At 50.1% G+C, this 24934-nt stretch overlaps 1 protein-coding gene across 5 annotated transcripts in view; it reads left to right on the top strand.

Annotated features, from left to right (window-relative positions):
* LOC144826104 (uncharacterized) overlaps nt 1-24934 on the top strand; it is a 133377-nt gene that overhangs the window by 103602 nt on the left and 4841 nt on the right. For 3 of the 5 annotated variants that reach the window (XM_078684485.1, XM_078684488.1, XM_078684489.1), the window contains exon 2: nt 23799-23870. The gene's annotated coding sequence lies outside the window, so the exon portion shown is untranslated. Of the gene's footprint in view, nt 1-23798; nt 23871-23963; nt 24087-24934 lie in introns of all 5 variants that reach the window. The other 2 variants (XM_078684486.1, XM_078684490.1) reach the window with 1 other exon arrangement.

Here is a 24934-nt window from a genome sequence, read left to right on the forward strand (position 1 = left end):
GGCTGAAGAGCGGCTTATAGCTGGTTGAGTAGTACCTAGGGAGGACCCGCTGGAGTTATATAAATGTATGTTTCCCCTAAGGTGCGCCCTGAGGTAATGCCTGATGCCCCGCACCCTTTGTCGGATGCCCCCTGCTAAAGTGATCATGCTCAGGGTATGCCTAAACTAAGGTGATTGATTCCCACAGGCTTGTGTCCGGTGCTAATGCTTATGCCCCCATGGTAAATGTGATTCATTGTTATTGTTATTGTTAATATGTACTTATATAGCGCCAACTCACCGACAGGTCTCAAGGCGCTTTAACCACAAAAACAACCGTCTAATTACGTCATGAAAACGAAAGGCTATGCCAGATTCAGCGCTGCCCTAAACAGAACAGTCTTTAGGGTCTTCCTAAAGCGAAGCCTGTTTCCATCCCTGCGAAGGGCTTCAGGTAGTTTGTTCCAGATCCTCGGCAGCAGGACTGAAAAAGCTTTCCCACCTTTTGTGGCTAAGTTAAACCGAGGGCACATCAGTAAATGAGCCTCAGAGGACCTTAGTGTTCTTCCAGGTCGATAAATCTCCAGCCTTTGCTTAACATATGCTGGGGCTTGGCCATAGATGGATTTATGGGCTATGCAGAGGCTTTTAAAAACAGACCTTTGTGACACTGGCAGCCATTGAAGGTTCTGTAACAGCGGGGAAGCATGAGAATTCCATGGAAGTTTAAAAATGAGTCTTGCTGCGTCATTTTGAACGACCTGCAATCTGTTGGTTAGTGTCTTTGGTAGACCCAAATAAAGAGCGTTTCCGTAGTCCAGTCTCGAAAGTATAGTAGCAGAGACTACGGTACGGAGCATAGACTGGGACAGAAGCGGGACTAGTTTGCGTAGTTGTCTGATGAGGCCATTACAGATTCCTACCACGGTGGAGACTTGGCTCTTCATTGAAAGAGCTCCGTCTATCTTGATGCCGAGGCTTTTTACCGAGTCGGCTGGTTTGGGGGTGGGACCCAGTTCTTGAGGCCAGTAGAGGTCGCTCCAAGGGGAGCAAGTAGATGAAACTATCAAGACCTCAGTTTTCTCGGGGTTAATCTTCAGGAGGTTACTTGACATCCATTTAACTGTGTATCTAAGCACCTCCTGAGCTTGTAGCTGGGCCTGTACAGTGTCCTCCATACTTAATAGTAACTGAGTATCATCCGCGTAATTAAATACGCGGCAACCCATCTCAGTCAAAGTTTTTATTAAGGGTTGTAGATATAGATTAAATAGGAGGGGAGACAAAGCAGAGCCCTGCGGGACCCCACAAGTCAGTTCTCCCACACCTGAAACCATATCTCCCAACTGGATTCTCTGGGTTCTGCCCAGCAAAAAGGATTCCAACCAATGGTATGCTGAATCTCGAAACCCAAAGCCAGCCAACCTGTCCAAGAGTAAGGGATGGCTGACAGTATCAAACGCTGCTGACAGGTCTAAGAGTATCAGCGCGCTTGGTTTTTTACTGTCAGCCCTAGTTCTTAAGTCATCTAACACCGAGAGCATAACCAACTCGGTGCTGTGATGTGCCCGAAAGCCTGCCTGCATCTCATGGAGAAGATGGTTAGTATCCAGGAATGAAGTCAGGGCTATCAGCACATGCTGTTCCAAAACCTTGGACAGGTAAGGTAGCTGGGAGATTGGTCTGTAGTTTTTCAGCACTTTAGGGTCAGCCCCTATTTTCTTTATTAGTGGTTTCACCCTAGCTTCCTTAAAGTTGGTAGGTAGTCGGCCAGTGTCTAGTGATTTATTTAACACCGATAGAATGTGTTCTTCTAGACTATGGCAGGCTAGGCGAAATACACTTGGGGGACATGGGTCCGCCGGGGAGCCTGACTTTATCTTCCTCATCAGGGTTTCAAGACCTAATGGGTCTAGTTGGGGGAAATTGGACATATAGGTTCCCACTAAGGTTGGAGATGCCTGCGGCTCAATAGTGCCAGTGGTATTCTTCTTTATTTCATTTAAAATGAGATCGACCTTGTCCGAGAAATACGTTAAGAAAGCATCACAGCTGATAGTAGTGTCTATCTCTTGTGCTCTCTTTGTTAATTCGGCAAGTATCTTAAAGATTTCCTTTTGGGTATTATCCGCCTCACTAATTCGCTTTTCATAAAAGTGGCCTTGGCATCCTGTATATGTTTTTTATAGGTGTGAAGCAGTTTTTTGTATTTCTCAAGGGATTAATCGTCTTTTTTTTTCCTCCAAACTCTTTCTACGTTACGTAGTCCTTTCCTATGTTCCCTTAGGGTAGAAGTAAACCAAGGTGCGCCTTTCCCACCTCTATTTATCTTCTTAGATGTCTCCGGGGCAATCTGATTTATTGCTCCAATTAGGTAGTCCATCAGAGCGTTACACTCCTGATCTAAATTAGCATTAGGATCTACAGGTTGTATGAGATCAGTGAGTTTGACGGTCAGCGATTCTAAATCCACATTTTTCCATTTGCGGATCATTTTAACCTTGGGTGCTAGTGGCAAGGGTTTCGTACCAATCGGAACATCACAGTAAATTAAATGATGGTCTGACCATATACAGGGAAGTATTTTCGCTACACTGGTTTTAGGATCTAAAGTCCATATCAGGTCAAGAATGTGACCTTTAATATGCGTGGGGGAGTTTACCAACTGTTTAAAGCCCAAGGAGGACATGGTAATCTCTAATGATTCGGATGCGGGGTCTTTCTTTTCCTTATCCCAATGAAGGTTGAAATCTCCTGTGACTAATATGTGTTTATACCGGGAGCACACATCAGACATAGTCGACATGAATAGGTCGTTAAACGCCGTGGTGGAGTTAGGCGGGCGATAGACGGTGAGGATAGTTAAACACAAATTATCAAACATAATTTTCACTGCCAACATATCGGCCAAGTCTAGTGTATCTGCCAGAATCTTAGTTACAGTGAGATGGTTTTTGAATAAGATTGCCACTCCGCCCCCACGAGCATTTCCTGGCCGGTTGTGCCAATGTATGTCATAGCCCGGCGGGACAGCAGCTATAATGTCAGGTAGCGAGTTTTCCCCAAGCCACGTCTCAGTCAACGTCAGGATATCGATATTTTCATGCCTGACATGTTTTAGGTGTACCTCCTGTTGCTAATGTTGTTGATGCCATGTTTATGCGCACAGGGTTGCTGGCCTAAGTAGTTTATGCATAATGAGCTTTCATGCCTAGTGTTTCTTTCCCTCACATTGATATTGCTGATATTTCGAGTCATGTGATAACGCCTTGTCTTTATTTCAGCCCTGGAAACTAACGGACTTACCTTTTTATTCTTTTTCTGATTACCCCAATAAATAATCCCCCTGGTATACATTGCCCTGGCGCCCGTTGGCGCCCCACTGTGATTACTGTGTCTTACTTTTGCAGGTTGGAGACAATACATGAGTTATTCTTTTTCATCCAAACCGGTGTTGTGTCTCTTTTTGTGCTGTGCCTGGTGTGTTGTCTGTGGGTACTGCGTGGATGCTTCACACATGTCCTCAGGAGTTTGGCCTGCCCGCTCTGCTCCATGCTAACCTCGTAGAATTGGCAACCCCGTTTCTAACATGGCGAGCGGTGGGATAGGACTTGTGTTTGCGCAGTACCATAGCGGCCACAGGTTACACTGCAAATAGAGCCCTGAAAAGTAATCACAGGTTTTTGGGGAATATTGTGTTTTCTTTGCTGATTGTTGTTTTCCTGATTATTGTATTTCCTCCTGAAGGTGTTTTGAATTGTGTCCAGGGTGTACCTTGCCAGGATGAGGTTGGTTTATAATGAGGCCGAACTCATGGATTACACCGAGCAGGAAGTTTTGTGTTTCTGCAAGTAGAGAAGTGGAGAAGTGTGGCTCAATGGTTAGAGTGTAGATTAGAACAATTCCCAACTGGTATCATTTGAAAGACAATTTCAAAGGTGTATGCAATACACATTACATAAATGAACAGAAAGGAGTCTCTGAGGTTTTTTGAAGAAGGGTAATATTCACCACTTTGAGAGCAAGGCGGGTCTTTTACATGGTAATACAGTTAAACAGCACTGTACAGAACAAATCGTGTGACAACCCGGTAGCACTTGGTGAAAAGTGATATATACACAGATATATACAGTGGGTGATAGTGATAGTGCAAGTGCTGGGGTGAACAGCGTGGTCGGCGCGTTGTGACAATTTGTGAAATTATAGAAAAGTAGTGGCTCCAAGGATCAAGTTGTAATCACTTAAAACATGAATAGGTAAATTTTTAGGAGTACAAAACATAATAGGCGCCATAAAATTTAAGCTGTTTGGTCGACGGCGTTTCGATCCCCGTCAGTCTGGATCGTCATCAGGACTGGGTTGTCAGTGATGGGCACCCAAGGCGGAGTCGCATGGGTGGCAGGGATATGGGTGTTCAGTTATCGGGGGCGATGAGGACTATCGCGATGGGCTGAGGCTCGCAGTTATGCAGGAGCTCCGCGCGGCTCGATGGCAGCGGCTGGGATAATCCCAGCCGCTGCCTGCAGCTCCTGCATTAAGTGCGAGCCTAAGCCCATCGCGATAGTCCTCATCGCCCCCTCCGTCCGGATTCATTCAGACGCCGCTTGGTCCCGCTGAAGTGAGCCCTCCGAATTGCCGACCAGCCGTGGACCGATAACTGAACACCCATATCCCTGCCAAGCCATGCCTTCCCTGGATCGGAAACAAGCTTCCGAGGACCGGTTTCTGGCATTTCAGCTGTCTTCAGCCACCCGTAAGATTATGAGACCACCATGAGACAGACCACCCGTAGGAGCATGAGGCCACCATGAGCCAGGCCACCCGTAGGAGCATGAGACCACCATGAGCCAGACCACCCACCTAGGATCATGAGACCACCATGAGCCAGACCACCCGTAGGATCATGAGACCACCATGAGCCAGACCACCCGTAGGATCATGAGACCACCATGAGCCAGACCACCCGTAGGATCATGAGACCACCATGAGCCAGACCACCCGTAGGATCATGAGACCACCATGAGCCAGACCACCCACAGGATCATGAGACCACCATGAGCCAGACCACCCACAGGATCATGAGACCACCATGAGCCAGACCACCCGCAGGATCATGAGACGACCATGAGCCAGACCACCCGTAGGATCATGAGACCACCATGAGCCAGACCACCCGTAGGATCATGAGACCACCATGAGCCAGACCACCCATAGGATCATGAGAACACCATGAGCCAGACCACCCGTAGGATCATGAGACCACCATGAGCCAGACCACCCATAGGATCATGAGACCACCATGAGCCAGACCACCCGTAGGATCGTGAGACCACCCTGAGCCAGACCACCCGTAGGGTCATGAGACCACCCTGAGCCAGGCCACCCGTAGGATCCTGAGACCACCATGAGCCAGACCACCCGTAGGATCATGAGACCACCAAGAGCCAGACCACCCGTAGGATCATGAGACCACCATGAGCCAGACCATCTGTAAGATCATGAGACCCCCATGAGCCAGACCACCCGTAGGATCATAAGACCGCCATGAGCCAGACCATCTGTAAGATCATGAGACCCCCATGAGCCAGACCACCCGTAGGATCATGAGACCCCCATGAGCCAGACCACCTGTAGGATCATGAGACCACCATGAGCCAGACCACCCGTAGGATCATGAGACCACCATGAGCCAGACCACCCGTAGGAGCATGAGACCACCATGAGCCAGACCATCTGTAAGATCATGAGACCCCCATGAGCCAGAACACCCGTAGGATCATGAGACCACCATGAGTCAGACCACCCGTAGGATCATGAGACCACCATGAGTCAGACCACCCATACGATCATGAGACAACCATGAGCCAGACCACCCGTAGGATAATGAGACCACCATGAGCCAGACCACCCATAGGATCATGAGACCACCATGAGCCAGACCACCCACCTAGGATCATGAGACCACCATGAGCCAGACCACCCATAGGATCATGAGACCACCATGAGCCAGACCACCCGTAGGATCATGAGACCACCATGAGCCAGACCACCCGTAGGATCATGAGACCACCATGAGCCAGACCACCCGTAGGAGCATGAGACCTCCATGAGCCAGACCACCCCTAGGATCATGAGACCACCATGAGCCAGACCACCCGTAGGATCATGAGACCACCATGAGCCAGACCACCCATAGGATCATGAGACCACCATGAGCCAGACCACCCATAGGATCATGAGACCACCATTAGTCAGACCACCCGTAGGATCATGAGACCACCATGAGCCAGACCACCCGTAGGATCATGAGACCACCATGAGTCAGACCACCTGTAGGATCATGAGACCACCATGAGCCAGACCACCCGTAGGATCATGAAACCACCATGAGCCAGACCACCCGTAGGATCATGAGACCACCATGAGCCAGACCACCCCTAGGATCATGAGACCACCATGAGCCAGACCACCCGTAGGATCATGAGACCACCAAGAGCCAGACCACCCGTAGGATCATGAGACCACCATGAGCCAGACCACCCGTAGGATCATGAGACCACCATGAGCCAGACCACCCGTAGGATCATGAGACCACCATGAGCCAGACCACCCGTAGGATCATGAGACCACCATGAGTCAGACCACCTGTAGGATCATGAGACCACCATGAGCCAGACCACCCGTAGGATCATGAAACCACCATGAGCCAGACCACCCGTAGGATCATGAGACCACCATGAGCCAGACCACCCCTAGGATCATGAGACCACCATGAGCCAGACCACCCCTAGGATCATGAGACCACCATGAGCCAGACTACCCGTAGGATCATGAGACCACCATGAGCCAGACCACCCATAGGATCATGAGACCACCATGAGCCAGACCACCCGTAGGATCATGAGACCACCCTGAGCCAGACCACCCGCAGGATCATGAGACGACCATGAGCCAGACCACCCGTAGGATCATGAGACCACCATGAGCCAGACCACCCGTAGGATCATGAGACCACCATGAGTCAGACCACCCGTAGGATCATGAGACCACCATGAGCCAGACCACCCGTAGGATCATGAGACCACCATGAGCCAGACCACCCGTAGGATCATGAAACCACCATGAGCCAGACCACCCGTAGGATCCTGAGACCACCATGAGCCAGACCACCCGTAGGATCATGAGACCACCATGAGCCAGACCACCCGTAGGATCATGAGACCACCATGAGCCAGACTACCCGTAGGATCATGAGACCACCATGAGCCAGACCACCCGTAGGATCATGAGACCACCATGAGCCAGACCACCCCTAGGATCATGAGACCACCATGAGCCAGACCACCCGTAGGATCATGAGACCACCATGAGCCAGACCACCCGCAGGATCATGAGACCACCGTGAGTCAGACCACCCGTAGGATCATGAGACCACCATGAGCCAGACCACCCATAGGATCATGAGACCACCATGAGCCAGACCACCCGTAGGATCCTGAGACCACCATGAGCCAGACCACCCTTAGGATCATGAGACCACCATGAGCCAGACCACCCGTAGGATCATGAGACCACCATGAGCCAGACCACCCCTAGGATCATGAGACCACCATGAGCCAGACCACTCGTAAGATCATGAGACCACCATGAGCCAGGCCACCCGTAGGATCCTGAGACCACCATAAGCCAGACCACCCGTAGGATCATGAGACCACCATGAGCCAGACCACCCGTAGGATCATGAGACCACCATGAGCCAGACCACCCGAAGGAGCATGAGACCACCATGAGCCAGACCACCCGTAGGATCATGAGACCACCCTGAGCCAGACCACCCGTAGGATCCTGAGACCACCATGAGCCAGACCACCCGTAGGATCATGAGACCACCGTGAGCCCGACCACCCGTAGGATCATGAGACCACCATGAGCCAGGCCACCCATAGGATCATGAGACCACCATGAGCCAGACCACCCGTAGGATCATGAGACCATCATGAGCCAGACCACCCGTAGGATCATGAGACCATCATGAGCCAGACCACCCGTAGGATCATGAGACCATCATGAGCCAGACCACCCGTAGGATCATCAGACCACCATGAGCCAGACCACCCGTAGGATCATGAGACCACCATGAGCCAGACCACCCGTAGGATCATGAGACCACCGTGAGCCAGACCACCCGTAGGATCATGAGACCACCGTGAGCCAGACCACCTGTAGGATCATGAGACCACCATGAGCCAGACCACCCGTAGGATCATGAGACCACCGTGATGCAGACTACCCGTAGGATCATGAGACCACCATGAGCCAGACCACCCGTAGGATCATGAGACCACCATGAGCCAGACCACCCATAGGATCATGAGACCACCATGAGCCAGACCACCCGTAGGATCATGAGACCACCATGAGCCAGACCACCCATAGGATCATGAGACCACCATGAGCCAGACCACCCATAGGATCATGAGACCACCATGAGCCAGACCACCCGTAGGATCATGAGACCACCATCAGCCAGACCACCCGTAGGATCATGAGACCACCATGAGCCAGACCACCTGTAGGATCATTAGACCACCATGAGCCAAACCACCCGTAGGATCATGAGACCACCATGAGCCAGACCACCCATAGGATCATGAGACCACCATGAGCCAGACCACCTGTAGGATCATTAGACCACCATGAGCCAAACCACCCGTAGGATCATGAGACCACCATGAGCCAGACCACCCGTAGGATCATGAGACCACCGTGAGTCAGACCACCCGTAGGATCATGAGACCACCATGAGCCAGACCACCCGTAGGATCATGAGACCACCATGAGCCAGACCACCCGTAGGATCATGAGACCACCATGAGCCAGACCACCCGTAGGATCATGAGACCACCATGAGCCAGACCACCCGTAGGACCCTGAGACCACCATGAGCCAGACCAGATTCACCCCACCCGTAGAACAAGAAGCAACAGCTAAAACACAGACATTCGCTGTATCAGAAGTCCACAGTGACGGGTAGAGAAGATGTAGTCATGCAGTGACTTGCATGTATTCTCTTCCTTTGGCTTTCTCTTTTTTGGTTTTATTTCTTTCATTGTTGTCCTTTCTGTCTGTTTTTCTTCTTCCCCTCACCCCACCCAATGGCCCTAAATTCTTTTATTTGTCAACCAAGGGGTAAGATGGTGATTAGAGCTTGATTTCAGCCGGTGGTCGCAGATGGGGCCCATCAGCACTCTCCTATTGGGGGCCGGCAATTATTTTTTCTCATCAGACTTTGACCCATAACGAGTGAAAAACACACAAGGGGGAAGAAAGAGGAAGAGAAAGATGAAAAAAGTGACAAAGGGAGAAAGCAGGGACCTACAGGAGTGAGATAAAGGAGCCGAGAGTGTCTGGGGGTGGATTAAAGAACCATGAGGTGGAATCAAGAGTGTGATAAAGGAGCCGGAGTGTCTGGGGGTGGATTAAAGAGCCATGAGGTGGAATCAAGAGTGAGATAAAGTAGCCAGGAGTGTCTGGGGGTGGACTAAAGAGCCATGAGGTGGAATCAAGAGTGAGATAAAGGAGCAGAGAGTGTCTGGGGGTGGATTAAAGAACCATGAGGTGGAATCAAGAGTCAGATAAAGGAGGCAGGAGTGTCTGGGGTGGATTAAAGAGGCATGAGGTGGAATCAAGAGTGAGATAAAGGAGCCGGGAGTGTCTGGTGGTGGATTAAAGAGCCATGAGGTGGAATCAAGAGTGAGATAAAGGAGCCGGGAGTGTCTGGTGGTGGATTAAAGAGCCATGAGGTGGAATCAAGAGTGAGATAAAGGAGCAGAGAGTGTCTGGGGGTGGATTAAAGAACCATGAGGTGGAATCAAGAGTCAGATAAAGGAGACGGGAGTGTCTGGGGGTGGATTAAAGAGCCATGAGGTAGAAACAAGAGTCAGATAAAGGAGCCGAGAGTGTCTGGGGGTGGATTAAAGATCCACGAGGTGGAATCAAGAGTGAGGTAAAGGAGCCAGGAGTGTCTGGGGTGGACTAAAGAGCCAAGAGGTGGAATCAAGAGTGAGATAAAGGAGCCGAGAGTGGCTGGGGTGGATTAAAGAGCCATGAGGTGAAATCAAGATGAGATAAAGGAGCCGAGAGTGGCTGGGGTGGATTAAAGAGCCATGCGGCGGAATCAAGAGTGAGATAAAGGAGCCAGGAGTGTCTGGGGGTGGACTAAAGAGCCATGAGGTGGAATCAAGAGTGAGATAAAGGAGCCGGGAGTGTCTGTGGGTGGATTAAAGAGCCACGAGGTGGAATCAAGAGTGAGATAAAGGAGCTGAGAGTGTCTGGGGGTGGATTTAGGAGCCATGAGGTTGAATCAAGAGTGAGATAAAGGAGCCAAGAGTGTCTGGGGGTGGATTAAAGAGCCACGAGGTGGAATCAAGAGTGAGATAAAGGAGCCGAGAATGTCTGGGGTGGATTAAAGAGCTAAGAGGTGGAATCAAGAGTGAGATAAAGGAGTCTGGAGTGTCTGAGGGTGGATTAAAGAGCCATGAGGTGGAATCAAGAGTCAGATAAAGGAGCCGAGAGTGTCTGAGGGTGGATTAAAGAGCCATGAGGTTGAATCAAGAGTCAGATAAAGGAGTCGGGAGTGTCTGGTGATAGATTAAAGAGCCATGAGGTGGAATCAAGAGTGAGATAAAGGAGCCGGGAGTGTCTGGTGGTGGATTAAAGAGCCATGAGGTGGAATCAAGAGTGAGATAAAGGAGCCGGAGTGTCTGGGGGTGGATTAAAGAGCCATGAGGTGGAATCAAGAGTGAGATAAAGGAGCCAGGAGTGTCTGGGGGTGGACTAAAGAGCCATGAGGTGGAATCAAGAGTGAGATAAAGGAGCAGAGAGTGTCTGGGGTGGATTAAAGAACCATGAGGTGGAATCAAGAGTCAGATAAAGGAGACGGGAGTGTCTGGGGGTGGATTAAAGAGCCATGGGGTGGAATCAAGAGTGAGGTAAAGGAGCCAGGAGTGTCTGGGGTGGACTAAAGAGCCAAGAGGTGGAATCAAGAGTGAGATAAAGGAGCCGAGAGTGGCTGGGGTGGATTAAAGAGCCATGAGGTGAAATCAAGATGAGATAAAGGAGCCGAGAGTGGCTGGGGTGGATCAAAGAGCCACGAGGTGGAATCAAGAGTGAGATAAAGGAGCCGAGAATGTCTGGGGTGGATTAAAGAGCTAAGAGGTGGAATCAAGAGTGAGATAAAGGAGTCTGGAGTGTCTGAGGGTGGATTAAAGAGCCATGAGGTTGAATCAAGGGTCAGATAAAGGAGTCGGGAGTGTCTGGTGATAGATTAAAGAGCCATGAGGTGGAATCAAGAGTGAGATAAAGGAGCCGGGAGTGTCTGGTGGTGGATTAAAGAGCCATGAGGTGGAATCAAGAGTGAGATAAAGGAGCCGGAGTGTCTGGGGGTGGATTAAAGAGCCATGAGGTGGAATCAAGAGTGAGATAAAGGAGCCAGGAGTGTCTGGGGGTGGACTAAAGAGCCATGAGGTGGAATCAAGAGTGAGATAAAGGAGCAGAGAGTGTCTGGGGGTGGATTAAAGAACCATGAGGTGGAATCAAGAGTCAGATAAAGGAGGCAGGAGTGTCTGGGGTGGATTAAAGAGGCATGAGGGGAAATCAAGAGTGAGATAAAGGAGCCGGGAGTGTCTGGTGGTGGATTAAAGAGCCATGAGGTGGGATCACCTTTCCATTCATCCACCATCCATCCACCCACACATCCATCTACCCATCCACCCACCCATCCATCTATCCATCTAACCACCCACCCATCCATCCACTCACCTATCCATCCATCCAACATCCATTCATTTATCCATCCACCCACCCATCTACCCATCCATCCAGCTCACATCGATCCACCCACCCATCCATTAAACATCCATCCATTCATCTATTCATCCAAAATATCCATCTGGCCATCCATCCACCCACACATCAATCCATCCATCCATCCATCTATCCATCCACCCGCCCATCTGTCCAGCTATCCACTCACAGATCCAGCCATCCACCCATCCAGCCATCCACCGATCTGTAAATCCATCCACCCACACATCCATCCATCCATCAACCCATACATCCATCCATCCATCCCACCAATCCGTCTAACCATCAACCCATAGATCCATCCCATCCATCCACCCACACATCCATCCATCCATCCACCCACCCATCCATCCGTCTATCCATCCACCCTTCCACCCGCCCATCTGTCCAGCCATCCACCCACAGATCCAGCCATCCAGCCATCCACCCATCTATAAATCCATCCACCCACACATCCATCCATCAATCAACCCGCACATCCATCCATCCATTCATCTGTCCATGGATCCATCCATCCATCCATCCATCTGTCCATCGAACCACCCATCCATCCGTCTATCCATCCACCCACCCACACATCCATCCATCCACTCATCCATCCATCTCCACTTCTTTCCTCTCTCTCTGATCTCTGTCTCTCCTCCCCCTGTTTCTCCCTCTCCCTCCTCCCAGAGAGGCCTTGGCAAAGTGGGCTCTGGCCCCGGGCCCCAGCCTTTCAGGGGCCCCTGATAGACCTGGCCCTGTTCTCCACACTGCCCTGCCCTGATGACCTTGAATGGTTTTTAAACAGTTTGTTTTCATATATTTGTATTACAGGGGGGTGGCAGGGATTGAGCGCCGTGACGTCAGTGAGCTGCAGCTGAGCCATTGGACACACTTTAGAGTCTGGAGCAGTCTGATTGGATCATGAATTCACAACTGGTCTGAGCAGGGGCCCCTAAATGTTAATCCAGGGCCCCCCAAATCCTTAAGATGTCCCCAGTCTCCCTCTTCCTCTTCCTCTCTTTCCATCCATCTACCTATTGCCCCAACCTCACAAAGAGAAGCAGGGGGGCCCCTCCCACAAGGAGAAGCAGGGGGGCCCTCCCACAAGGAGCAGCAGAGGGGCCCCTCCCACAAGGAGCAGCAGAAGGGCCCCTCCCATAAGGAGCAGCAGGGGGGCCCTCCCACAAGGAGCAGCAGAAGGGCCCCTCCCACATGGAGAAGCAGAGGGGGGCCTCCCACAAGGAGCAGCAGAGGGGCCCCTCCCACAAGGAGCAGCAGAGGGGCCCCTCCCACAAGGAGAAGCAGGGGGGCCCCTCCTTCAAGAAGCAGAGGGGTCCCTTCCACAAGGAGAAGCAGAAGGGCCCCTCCCACATGGAGAAGCAGAGGGGGGCCTCCCACAAGGAGCAGCAGAGGGGCCCCTCCCACAAGGAGAAGCAGGGGGGCCCTCCCACAAGGAGCAGCAGAGGGGCCCCTCCCACAAGGAGAAGCAGGGGGGCCCTCCCACAAGGAGCAGCAGAGGGGCCCCTCCCACAAGGAGAAGCAGGGGGGCCCTCCCACAAGGAGCAGCAGAGGGGCCCCTCCCACAAGGAGAAGCAGAGGGGCCCCTCCTTCAAGAAGCAGAGGGGCCCCTTCCACAAGGAGAAGCAGAGGGGCCCCTCCCACAAGGAGAAGCAGAGGGGGGCCCCTCCTTCAAGAAGCAGAGGGGCCCCTTCCACAAGGAGAAACAGGGGGGCCCTCCCTCAAGGAGAAGCAGGGGGGCCCTCCCACAAGGAGCAGCAGAGGGGCCCCTCCCTCAAGGAGAAGCAGGGGGGCCCTCCCACAAGGAGAAGCAGGGGGGCCCTCCCACAAGGAGAAGCAGAGGGGGGCCCCTCCTTCAAGAAGCAGAGGGGCCCTCCCACAAGGAGAAGCAGGGGGGCCCCTCCCACAAGGAGAAGCAGGGGGGCCCTCCCACAAGGAGAAGCAGAGGGGGGCCCCTCCTTCAAGAAGCAGGGGGGCCCTCCCACAAGGAGAAGCAGGGGGGCCCCTCCCACAAGGAGAAGCAGGGGGGCCCTCCCACAAGGAGAAGCAGAGGGGGGCCCCTCCTTCAAGAAGCAGAGGGGCCCCTTCCACAAGGAGAAGCAGAGGGGCCCCTCCCACAAGGAGAAGCAGAGGGGGGCCCCTCCTTCAAGAAGCAGAGGGGCCCCTTCCACAAGGAGAAGCAGAGGGGCCCCTCCCACAAGGAGAAGCAGAGGGGCCCCTCCCACAAGGAGCAGCAGAGGGGCCCCTCCCACAAGGAGCAGCAGAAGGGCCCCTCCCACCAGGAGAAGCGGAGAGGCCCCTCCCACAAGCAGAATCAGAGGGCCCCTCCCTCAAGAAGCAGAGGGGCCCCTCCCACCAGGAGAAGCGGAGAGGCCCCTCCCACAAGCAGAATCAGAGGGCCCCTCCCACAGGAAGAAGCAGAGGGGCCCCTCCCTCAAGAAGCAGAGGGGCCCCTCCCACAGGAAGACGCAGAGGGGCCCCTTTCAGAAGCAGAGGGACTCCTCCCAGAAGCAGAGGGGCCCCTCCCAGAAGAAGCAGAAGGGCCCCTCCTAACCTTCTACAGGGGCCCCAGGGGGAGGCAGCAGCAGTCCCCCAGGGAGGGGTTTATTCTGTATTTATTGTAGGATATTTATGAAGCGTGAAGGAGGGGGGGGGGACACACACAGTATCACCCCCCCCCCCAGAGGGACAGACTTCAGGAGTGGGGTACAGGGGGGGCAGTGTCAGCTGCACAAGACAGGAGCATCACCACAAGCCAGAAATACCCCCAGAGTCCTGCCCCCCCAGAGGGGACACTTCGGGTTAAAGGTCGCTGAGGGGGGGGGGCAGCATCACCGGAGCCAGGCCCCAGGCTGAAAGATGGAAATGGATCCGGACATTTCCCTCGAGTCTGGTGTGTGGGATTAAAGCGCCTTGGTCCGAGCCACAGTTCTGCGGGGAGGGGGGGGGGGGCGCCTCTGGGCTGGTCCAGGGGAGCAGTGTCTCTCTTCTGGGCCTGTGCATAGCGCCCCGAGGCTCAGGGGGGAGTCAAAGGCGCTGGATGGGGTGGAAAGAACTCTGGGCTCCTCTGTCCTGGATGAGAATTCTTCACCGAGTGGCCTGTCCAGAGGAGGAGAGGCCTGTCCAGAGGAGGGGCAGAGGAGGTGAGGCCTGTCCTGGGGTAGAGGAGGTGAGGCCTGTCCAGGGGTGCAGAGGAGGGGAGGCCTGTCCAGGGAGTGCAGAGGAGGAGAGGCCTGTCCAGGGGTGCAGTGGAGGCGAGACCTGTCCAGGGGTGCAGAGGAGGTGAGGCCTGTCCAGGGGTAGAGGAGGTGAGGCCTGTCCAGGGGTGCAGAGGAGGGAAGGCCTGTCCAGGGAGTGCAGAGGAGGAGAGGCCTGTCCAGGGGTGCAGACGAGGAGAGGCCTGTCCTGAGGGGTACAGAGGAGGTGAGACCTGACAATGGGGAAGAGGAGGAGAGGCCTGTCCAGGTGTGCAGAGGAGCTGAGGCATGTCCAGGGGTGCAGACGAGGAAAGGCCTGTCCAGGGGTCAGACGAGGTGAGACCTGTCCAGGTGGAAGAGGAGGAGAGGCCTCTCCAGGGGTGCAGAGGAGGTGAGGCCTGTCCAGGGGTCTTCCCGAAGTTCCTCTTGATGGTCCAAAGTGTCCAAAACACAACCAAAGGGTCTGGAATCTCAAAAATGGGCCTTGAAAGGTTAGGACCACAATTCCCACAATGCACCTGGACAACACCCTTAAAAGTCCACTGGATTCACTCCAGGCAGGGGACTCTTGGTGGAGTTGATGCAGGTGAGCTCTTTTAACCTGTAGCTTGCAGGGAGCCCACTCGTTATTCCTCTTGAAACAAGGTACATTTAAAGGGCTGTAGTTCCAGAAAACAATAAACAAATACAACCGCCAATACTGCCACTTGTTTTTCTACTTCAGAACGAGGAAAAAGAATAAAACCAGTCCCTCTTAACCACTCTTTCAGTTTGAATTAATCTATTTATTTTTTCAATTATCAATTTTTTTTTCTCTTTTCAAAATTCAACTCATTACAAAATTAGCATACTCAAACTATACAAACTATAAAAAATTCCCCACAGAAAATGTCACCCTTTTTGGAACCTAATTAGTGTTCCTTTTTCAACAATCTTACCTCAGCATTCTCTCTTTCATACTCACATATAGTGTCAAATTCATACTTGGGTTTGGACTCATTACCACATTCATACATACATCTTTCTTTCATTCACTCTAAACCCACCCTGGGGTACCAACAACAAATCTTATTCAATGCAAATATAACAAAAAATGTTTCCAAAAATACAAACAAAGACTAATACATTTCAAATTTCAAAACAGGCCATCCGTGATTCAACAAAACCATACACTTCTTGAAATGATGATTTGACTTGATTGGCCTAAAAACGTGGTCGACGTATTTCGAATCCCTTTATTGAAGGAATTCTCCTCAGGACCAAGTGTCTCTGAAAAACATGATTGATAGTTTCTTACTATGCTGCTTTGTGGCTTAATACTCCAATATCTATCTAGGACTACAGCTTGAGACTTCTTACCTTTTCAACCATTCGGCAGATTCTCATGGATTTTTTCTCATGTCTTATCTATAAACACAAAACTCACAAATTTCATTAAATACACTTGTCACAGTCTCTGTCTTAAATATGTCATGGCATACATTACTGGTCTGAAAAACCGAAGTTGCTGACTTCAAACCGTCCAGGCGCAGAGCGCCTGAATCCGGGTAGTCTTCCCAATGTTGTTGTTGTCAGTGTGCTGATTTTCTGAAAAGTGAGGATTGGTTCTATCAGTAACCAAGATGTCAAAAACGGTTGCAGTGAGAACAGTTAAGGTTGCATCTTCATACCTGTTTAGCTCTAATGCTCTTCTATGCGGAATTCTCTCTATGTAGAGCCGGGGTTCTGAAAATGCACCCCTGGACAGGCCTCACCTCCTCTGCACCCCTGGACAGGCCTCTCCTCCTCTTCCACCTGGACAGGTCTCTCTATGTAGAGCCGGGTTTCTGAAAATGAAAAAGGGACCAAATGTATTATGCTTATTTTTTGATGGTATTATTCTGCATTGGAATGGGAATGTTCTATCGTGCCATGGCGGCAATGAATTTGGCTCAGACGTGCTGAAAGAATTGTCTGTTTATAAGCTGGCATTATTTATAGAACTACAAACTCTATTGCTTTCCAGTAACCGGGCTGAGCATAAATTGGCAGAATATACTTCTTTTGTTCTTGATATTTTGTCCTAAAACTCAAACTTTCTAATTGTCCAAAAATGTCGAGCGTGGGAATAATAAACACTAACTGCTCAAGCAAATGCCTTATGTATTAGCGGAAACGCCGTGTTATGTCTACGCGGTCGGCAAAGCTATTTTTATCCGGAGCTAGTGAGTGTTTAAAGCTCCGCGTATTGTTTTGGGCTCTGCTTAGCGTTGCGAGGTCCTGGATGGGGGAATATATCTTTTTCTTCGTGCTACTGATACAAAACTCTTAACGAATTACAGGGGACGCCGTATTATAGGCAAGCGAACGGCAGAACTATTTACCTCCGGGGCTTGTAAATCCTTAAAGAGCGGCTATTGTTTTGCTGTCTAACCTGTTGCCAAATGTTGTGGGCTCTACTTGCCGTTACAGGGGCACAAATAAAATGCTTAAAGACTGCAGCCTGCGTTATCATAATTTCTAGACATTGGGGTCTACCTCTGTTGTCTCGGCTGAGTTCTGCTCGTCTTGTTTGTTACTTTTTTCGCGGGTGCGGAAGGACGTATCCTCGCGGTACTTGAACGCGAGGAATATGCATTGAATTCTGGGAATTGTAGTCAATACTTCTTTGCGAAAAGGCCATGCCATAAATACGTCTGTGATCTTAATCTCTCAGATTTGACACAATCGATCATCATGTAGCTGTCATACGATTTCCTGTATACATTGTTTGCCCATAGTTACTTCTCCCGAAGTCCAATAAAAAAAGGGGGGAATCATTCGCACAATCATTTGCCATTAGGTATTACATAGCACTATTACTACTCTAATAGATAAGTGAAACTATCACAATCTAGTTCATGGTTGGAATCAAAATGAAGTGAACATGCGAGACAGAATCCCAGCACTTTTTTTTTACATGGAGCTTAATCGGATGAGAATCCTGTCTTATTCAAGTTAAAAAATGCTCTTAAAAGAGGAATGATAGTGTTGATCTCATAATTTCTCTGGGAACTTGGATTGTGAACTCAAGATGTCTGTCACGATTATATAAGCGCAGTTCAGCCTTTCCTGTCACTTTACTGTTGTATAACATGGGTACTCAGCAAAGGATGGTATCTTCTGTTCTTTAAAGTGTTATCCTCGCTGACCAAAAGAGAAGCAACACTATTTATCAAATTCAACACGGCAGTCGATGGACTTAATGAACGTTCAGAAATGTACCATCTTTAATCTATATCACAATTACCACACACAGTTTCTGCAAGCATAGTGAGCGAGTACCAACCATCGCGAGTTAGTGCAGATTTACACAATATAGCAAAGTCAGAGACCGGACAGAAGACGGCGCGTGTGGTTTTGTGTCTGCCTGTCTTTTAGCGTTGCATCCAGAAATGTCGTTTCTCAAAGTATTGGTTTTACTAACCATGACAATATAAATACCTAAAATATTAATAATATGCAGAATAAGACACACCCCTTTCCATGCGTGCACCAAACTGGGAAACGGGAACATGAATCAGATGGCACAGAATGGGATGTCACAGCCAATGGTCCCAGCCCAACTGGCCTCTGTGACGAGCATGCAGAATCAAAGGCAGTTAAATTGGAACATGCCTTCAGTCCCGACGGCCCCACAGCCCAATACAGAATCGAACGCCAAATTCTTAACAAATTCAGGATTTCAACAAAATTCTTCAGTGATTAACAATGATTTTCCACAACTTCCACCTACACTTGGAGTTTCTACTGGACTGAATCAGACACAATGACGGTGCCTGAGACGGGAGAAGGATTGCATGCTTGGTGCAGTCCTAGAGGTCACCCAGAGTGGCCCTTTTGTAAAAGAAGTAAATGGGAATCCGGCATCTCTTTTAATCAATAAATGTGCCTCCCGTTCCACAGTCAGACTGACGGGAGCGCCCAACCCACCCCTCTGGGAAACGTGTCCAAGTTGTAGGCATTTCTAATAAATAACTAATAAGCTGTCAGCAAATGTTCCCGTACAAATTGTGTCAATGATGAATGGCCACAAACTTAAACTGTGATTAAGATCCGGTTATAATGTTAGGGAATAACCTTGTGTAAATTACTGTACACCAGATGGGTTTGGTATTCACACATAATGTGAAGACTCTAAATTACATTCGGCAACTCGAGAGTTAATTTGTTTCCAGGCTTTACATAAGAGTAGTTAACTCCAGATTCAAATTGCACAGTAAATCAAGAGGCTTGGGATTTTACAGGAAAGAAATGTGAATTGATTGAAAGTGCAGAGCCAGCTTAAATCACGGTGAAACCGAATGCAGTGTGTCCACACTGTTGGACTTGGCCCATTTTCCCCCCAAACAATTCACTTTTCACCCCCCTGTTTAGGATGTCTCCCCCATGGTAAAGAACACTGTATAGGCCATGTGTGGTTTGAGATACCCTGTTTAATGTGAAAATGACACGCAATGGTGTGTGCACTTATTAACCTCCCCCCATTGTGTAAATGTACCCTGGTAACATGCCGTATTTAAAATGGATGCCATGGCTATGTGTTGTGCCACCTGACTGCAGTAGGTTAGCGGTCTAGTTGTTTGGTACCCAGCCACCCTTGCTTTTGGAGGGAAAGCCTGGCACCCAGGGTGCTCTACTCCTCCCCCTGAGCCAGTTAGAACAAGTTCCCCTGAGAATCCCAGAAGCTTTTGGCACTGACTGGTAGGTGGGGTGAGGGGCATATAAATAAGGGGGCTGTGCCACCGTGTCCTGAGACAGAGCTGAGAGAGGAACGTGAGGGGAACTGCTGCCAGGGGATACCGCCACTTGGGCCTGTGTGCTGGACCCTGCACCCATCTAGAACCCCTCTACTGTCCCCAGGGCTAGTGGAAGCCCCACTTCAGGAGTTCAGGCTGCTGTGTAGGAGGAGGGCCACGCTGCAGTGGAGGATGGTGAAAGCCTACCGCCCTGTTTTGATGAGTCCCCACTAACTGCTGACCTGGCCCAGTAGTGCCTGCTGCTCTGTCCCTTGGCCCCTGGAGAAGTAAGGAGTGTGCCTGCAAAGCGCTACCTTGGTCCATGACTTTTGTAGCCTGCTGTGCCCTTGCATCATGACCATCAAAGCGCTGTATGTATAGCCTGCACTGTGCTATTGACAAGCGCTACAGCGCTGAATTCTGCCACTACGGTACCTAGAAGAAGCGGGTGCCTACCTCGCGATAGCGCCGCCTCGGGAATTGCCAGGAATCACCGCCGCAGACCGGGAGCAAGGAGGAGGCGAGGCCGCACTTCGGCATGATTATAAACTAAGCGGGTGCCTACCCCGCGTAAAGACGCGCTGACTCAGAACTCACTGCCGCTGGCCGTGTCTCTGCGGCCCCCGGAGCCAGGAGAGGGCCACTGCGGCATCAAGGAGAGTCCGCTGGGAAGGGTTCAAGCTTCGCCGCTGCCCCGGGCGCCAGAGAAGAGGAGCATGTGAACGACGAACCTGCCTTGGTATTAGAAAGGCCCGAACCGGCCCTGTAAAGCTAGAGGGGCCACATCCATGTGACGGGCACCGGCTGCGTTATCGGCCACGCCCCCCCTGCCGCTGTGCAGCCATTGGTGGAGGCTGCAACGCCCCTGTGAGCCGTGCTGCAAATGGCAGCTGCGGGCGCGCCTCCGCCCCGCTGTACTCTGATTGGTCCCAAGGCCGGGAAGGACATCAAGGGGCCCGGGACGGTCAACGACCATCAGAGAGGGGGCTCCCAGGAGCGGGAGAGCCCCCCGACACTGCCCAGATCAGGCCTGCAGAGTGAAGGCCTCACGGAGGCCCCCAGCAAAGGTAACCCCCTCGGGGGTGGGCGAGAGGCTACTGGGACAGCGGGGGCTGCTGAGGAGCCTCGGAGAATCAGAGAGGCAGCCCCACGACCGCCCCTCCTCTCCAGGTAACTGCAGTTGGGCCCGGTAGGCCCTAGTTCGCCCTGTGGTGGCCTGGTGGGCCTCGAAGGCCTAGAGTGGTGGTGGGACTAATTAGGGGCCTTAGGAACTAGGCTCCCGAACCACCCTGGTTGTCACTGACATTGTTCAGGGTTATCAACACTGCTACCTTTAGAGAACCGGTGCCTGTAGTGACCTAAATGTATGCTCCTGTGCCTCAGCTGAATTGTCGCAAAGTTCCCCTGGTGCAAGGAATGATTATGTCGGAGGTGGTCCAGGGAAGTGTTGTTTTATAGATACTGCTGAGGCCCCATGTTGGTATTGAGGCCCTGTTGAGTTGTTTTGAGGAACCCTGTTCACCAGCAAGGGCTTGTCATGCCTGATGGCCATGGCTAATGGGTTTGTGCAGCTAGGCTGTGGGTGCTAAAGAGAGATCTGTGTTCTGCCTATTCCAATGTGACTAATGTTTCCCGGGCCTATGGTGAATGTCCTGTCAACAGGTTTGATTGCAGATGTCCCTGCCTAGGGTTCCCATGTTACTGTTTATGCATAATGTGCTTTCACGCCTAATGCTTTATTTCCTGCTATCACGCCTAGTGTTTCTTTCCCTCACATTGATATCGCTGATATTTAATGTCATGTGATAGCGCCTTGTCTTTATTTCAGCCCTGGAAACTAACAGACTTACCTTTTTCTTGCTTTTCACATTTTCCCTGTAAATAATCCCCTGGTATACTTTGCCCTGGCGCCCGTTTGCGCCCCATCGTGATTACTGTGTCTTACTTTTGCAGGTCGGAGACAATACATGAGTTATTCTTTTACATCCCAGCCGGTGTGGTGTCTCTTTTGTGGTGTGCCTGGGGTGTCGTCTGTGCGTACTGCGTGGATGCTTCACACATGTCCTCAGGAGTTTGGCCTGCCAGCTCTGCTCCATGCTACCCTCGTAGAATTGGCAACCCCATTTCTAACACACACTCCTCAGTACAACCATACACGTGAAGCAGAGGAAGGCATATACCTGTCATTGATAACATCTTAAGCAAGGCATTCTAAAAGAAGAGATATGGAGCCCATGTAACTCTACTATCACGGGAATTAAATAAACAGGTAGAAAAAGGAGGATAGTAAAGGACCTGAGAAGAATTCATGCTATTGTAGTCCCATGTTGCTGTATTGGTTGGTAGAACATGCAAGATCCAATGCCAATCTCTTGCTTTAAGGTGAAGAGTCATAATTAATTATTCATTCTGTAGGTGTGTTTTATAAAATTACATTTAGTTGTGCTATGTTTTCATGAACATTCACTGGTTGTTGTCATTTTTACCTCATCATGAACCATGTCAATAATGTCTTCTCTCTGTCTAAAAACTTATCAAATGTACTGTTTTGGGATATTTGCTGCAATTGTTTTATTTTACCATTTTCCAAAATGCAGACTACATGTCACTCGTCTTACTGATTTTGTACGTAAGAACTTTTCCTTGATTTTGAACTAAGCAGATTCTATGTCAGTTTGCTATTTGATATTATAGAAAAATGTTTTCTTATTTCTCAGCACACATTTGTTGTGGTGGTCTGTCTATCGACTTTACAGCTGGAGTTATATCTGAGTCTGGCTTTTGATATCATTTAGAGGTTAACTGTATGTGATCCTTATGCGAATATTATGATGATTATTTCTCTGACTAAGTAACCATTATTTTAAATCTTTAATATGGTCTTACTGCTTGCTGTAACTCTAAAGCTAAATGCAAGTGCCTTTACCAAGGGAACGGTCCTTTAAAGGCAGTATTGCCTGCTACGGCTGACTATAAGGTCACTACACTGTTTGCCCCATGAGGGCAGAATGTGTTAATTAATAAAACAAAGGTGTCCCAGAGACCGAGGGGGTTGAAACACCTCTTTGTTTCACAGTTGTTGCTGTGAATGTTAAACAGTTAACAGTCGCATGCAGGCCCACAGGGGTTAATTGTTGAACAGTCACAGCAATAGCTGTGAAAGGAGGCTGAAGTCAGACCCTGGTTCTGCCTGGGCTCGGCTAAACTGCTTTTCATCATTCTGTTGAGCCGGGGAGATGCAGGAGATGAGCAGAACTCCCCTCTTCCTGCGAGCTATGGGAGGAGGAATGGGGGAGGCTCCTGTGTGCCCTGCTGAAGGCTCCATGTTCTGCCTTCTCCTGCCCAATCCATATATGTCCGAGAGGCAGAGGCTGTGTATTAGGACATTGTAATGTTGAGATCAGCGGGCCTATATCAGGTTGTATAGGCTGCTGCTGCTCCGTTGTCTCCAATGGAGGTCTAAACATTTCAATGTTCCAAGCTTTGTCTTGTGAAGGGTTTATTGATACTGACCCTCCGCATCATCCCTTCAGATAAGTTATAGATAAAAAGAACCAACACATTGATGCTTTGTTGCTTCTATAGCTCAGCATTCGAACTCTGCATCAGCTTGAACTTGAATTGCTGTTGCTCCGAGAGCATAGTTTGGACAGAATTATGTACAAGGACATTAACATACCTTTGCAAACCAGATTGTTTTGATTTGCAAGTTTCATGATCGGTAAATGGAAAGATGGGGGTTATGAAGACATGGACTGGGTTGTTAGGGTTTGTTCTCTGAGACTGTGGGTGCACTCTATATTCACAGAGACCTTTTCCAGCAAAGGATCATGGCTCTTGAACCAAAAAAAAATGTATTCATAGCCAGAGTTGCTTCACAATGGCATCCAGAGGACAAGGGATTCTTTTGTTTTGTAAGTTCAGGATGGTTATTGGTAAAATGTGATGAAGTGTGATAGTCGTCTGATGCAAAACCATTTCTTTACTTCCTTTCAAGATATTCTGGGATGACCAGGCAGTGCAGCGTGGCTCCCACCCTCGGAAGAACAAAATATAATATAACTGTCAGGTAAGGATTCCTATAACTCTAAGTTTCCTTTTCCTCTGTTTCTTCTTTCTCTATTCCCTTTCTTGATCTCTGGTTTTTTTTTTGTCTCTTCAGCTTCAACATTTGACTCCCTCGGCACACTACTCTTGTTGTTATCAAACTTCTGATAATCACCGCTTGGATCCACATTCCCCCTGGTACATGTTGGGAGTGTAGTGCAGGTCCAATTCTTTTTAGGTCAGTTTTGCCCAGCAGTTCCTTAACAATTGGCACATTTGTCTCCTCTTCCAGACCACATGAGACCATCTTCCCTCTGTCTGTCTTTCGGCGTCTTTTCTCTCTGGATCTGACTTCCATCTCTTTGCGTCCTCCCATCCTGCCCTTTTTTGACCTGTCTACTACAAGCAAAAGACACAGTACATGTGTGTGGACACACATGCACACAGGGCTTGCTTTAGGGTGGTGCGACCGGTGGAACTGCACCTGGTGCTGACCTTGGGGGCACTGTATTTAAAAGTAACTTATGGGTTCACGAGCATCTGCAGAAGAGTAGGGGTGGGCGGAATTTGAGTAGTTGCGATACGCGAAGCTTCGCGAAACGGTAAAAAATCTCCGCGAGCACGCAAAAGTTCAGCAAACACGCGGAATTGCTTGTTCCGCCTGTTCGCGTTGATTTTTTCCTGTTCGCGAATGCTGTTTGCGTGCTCGGGGAGAAATATCTCGCAAACACGCATTTTAAAAAGCGCGAACAAGCAGAAAATTCCGCGAAACCAAGGATTGCAGAATTTTTGGCAATTCCCTGTTCTCCGCAGAACGCAAAATTACCCAAATTCCGCAAATTCCACGAGCAGAACGGAATTTATCACCCAGGCCTACTGCAGAGTTTCCTGTGCTGGACCCCTGTGGTGAGAGTGGAAGATAGCCTTTTTTCTCCTTCCTCTGTTTTGTTTTTTTTCTTTTCTTGATCCTTTTTGGCTTCCTTTACTGTTGTGCTGTTCAATAAATTGTCCCCTCCTAGATCACTGGAAAAAGGAATAGATTAACAGTCTAGGTGGGCAGGGGAGTAAATAACATCTAGTAATTAA

The sequence above is a fragment of the Lissotriton helveticus genome, chromosome 3_2, assembly GCF_964261635.1.
Source record: "Lissotriton helveticus chromosome 3_2, aLisHel1.1, whole genome shotgun sequence".
Lineage (NCBI taxonomy): Eukaryota > Metazoa > Chordata > Amphibia > Caudata > Salamandridae > Lissotriton > Lissotriton helveticus.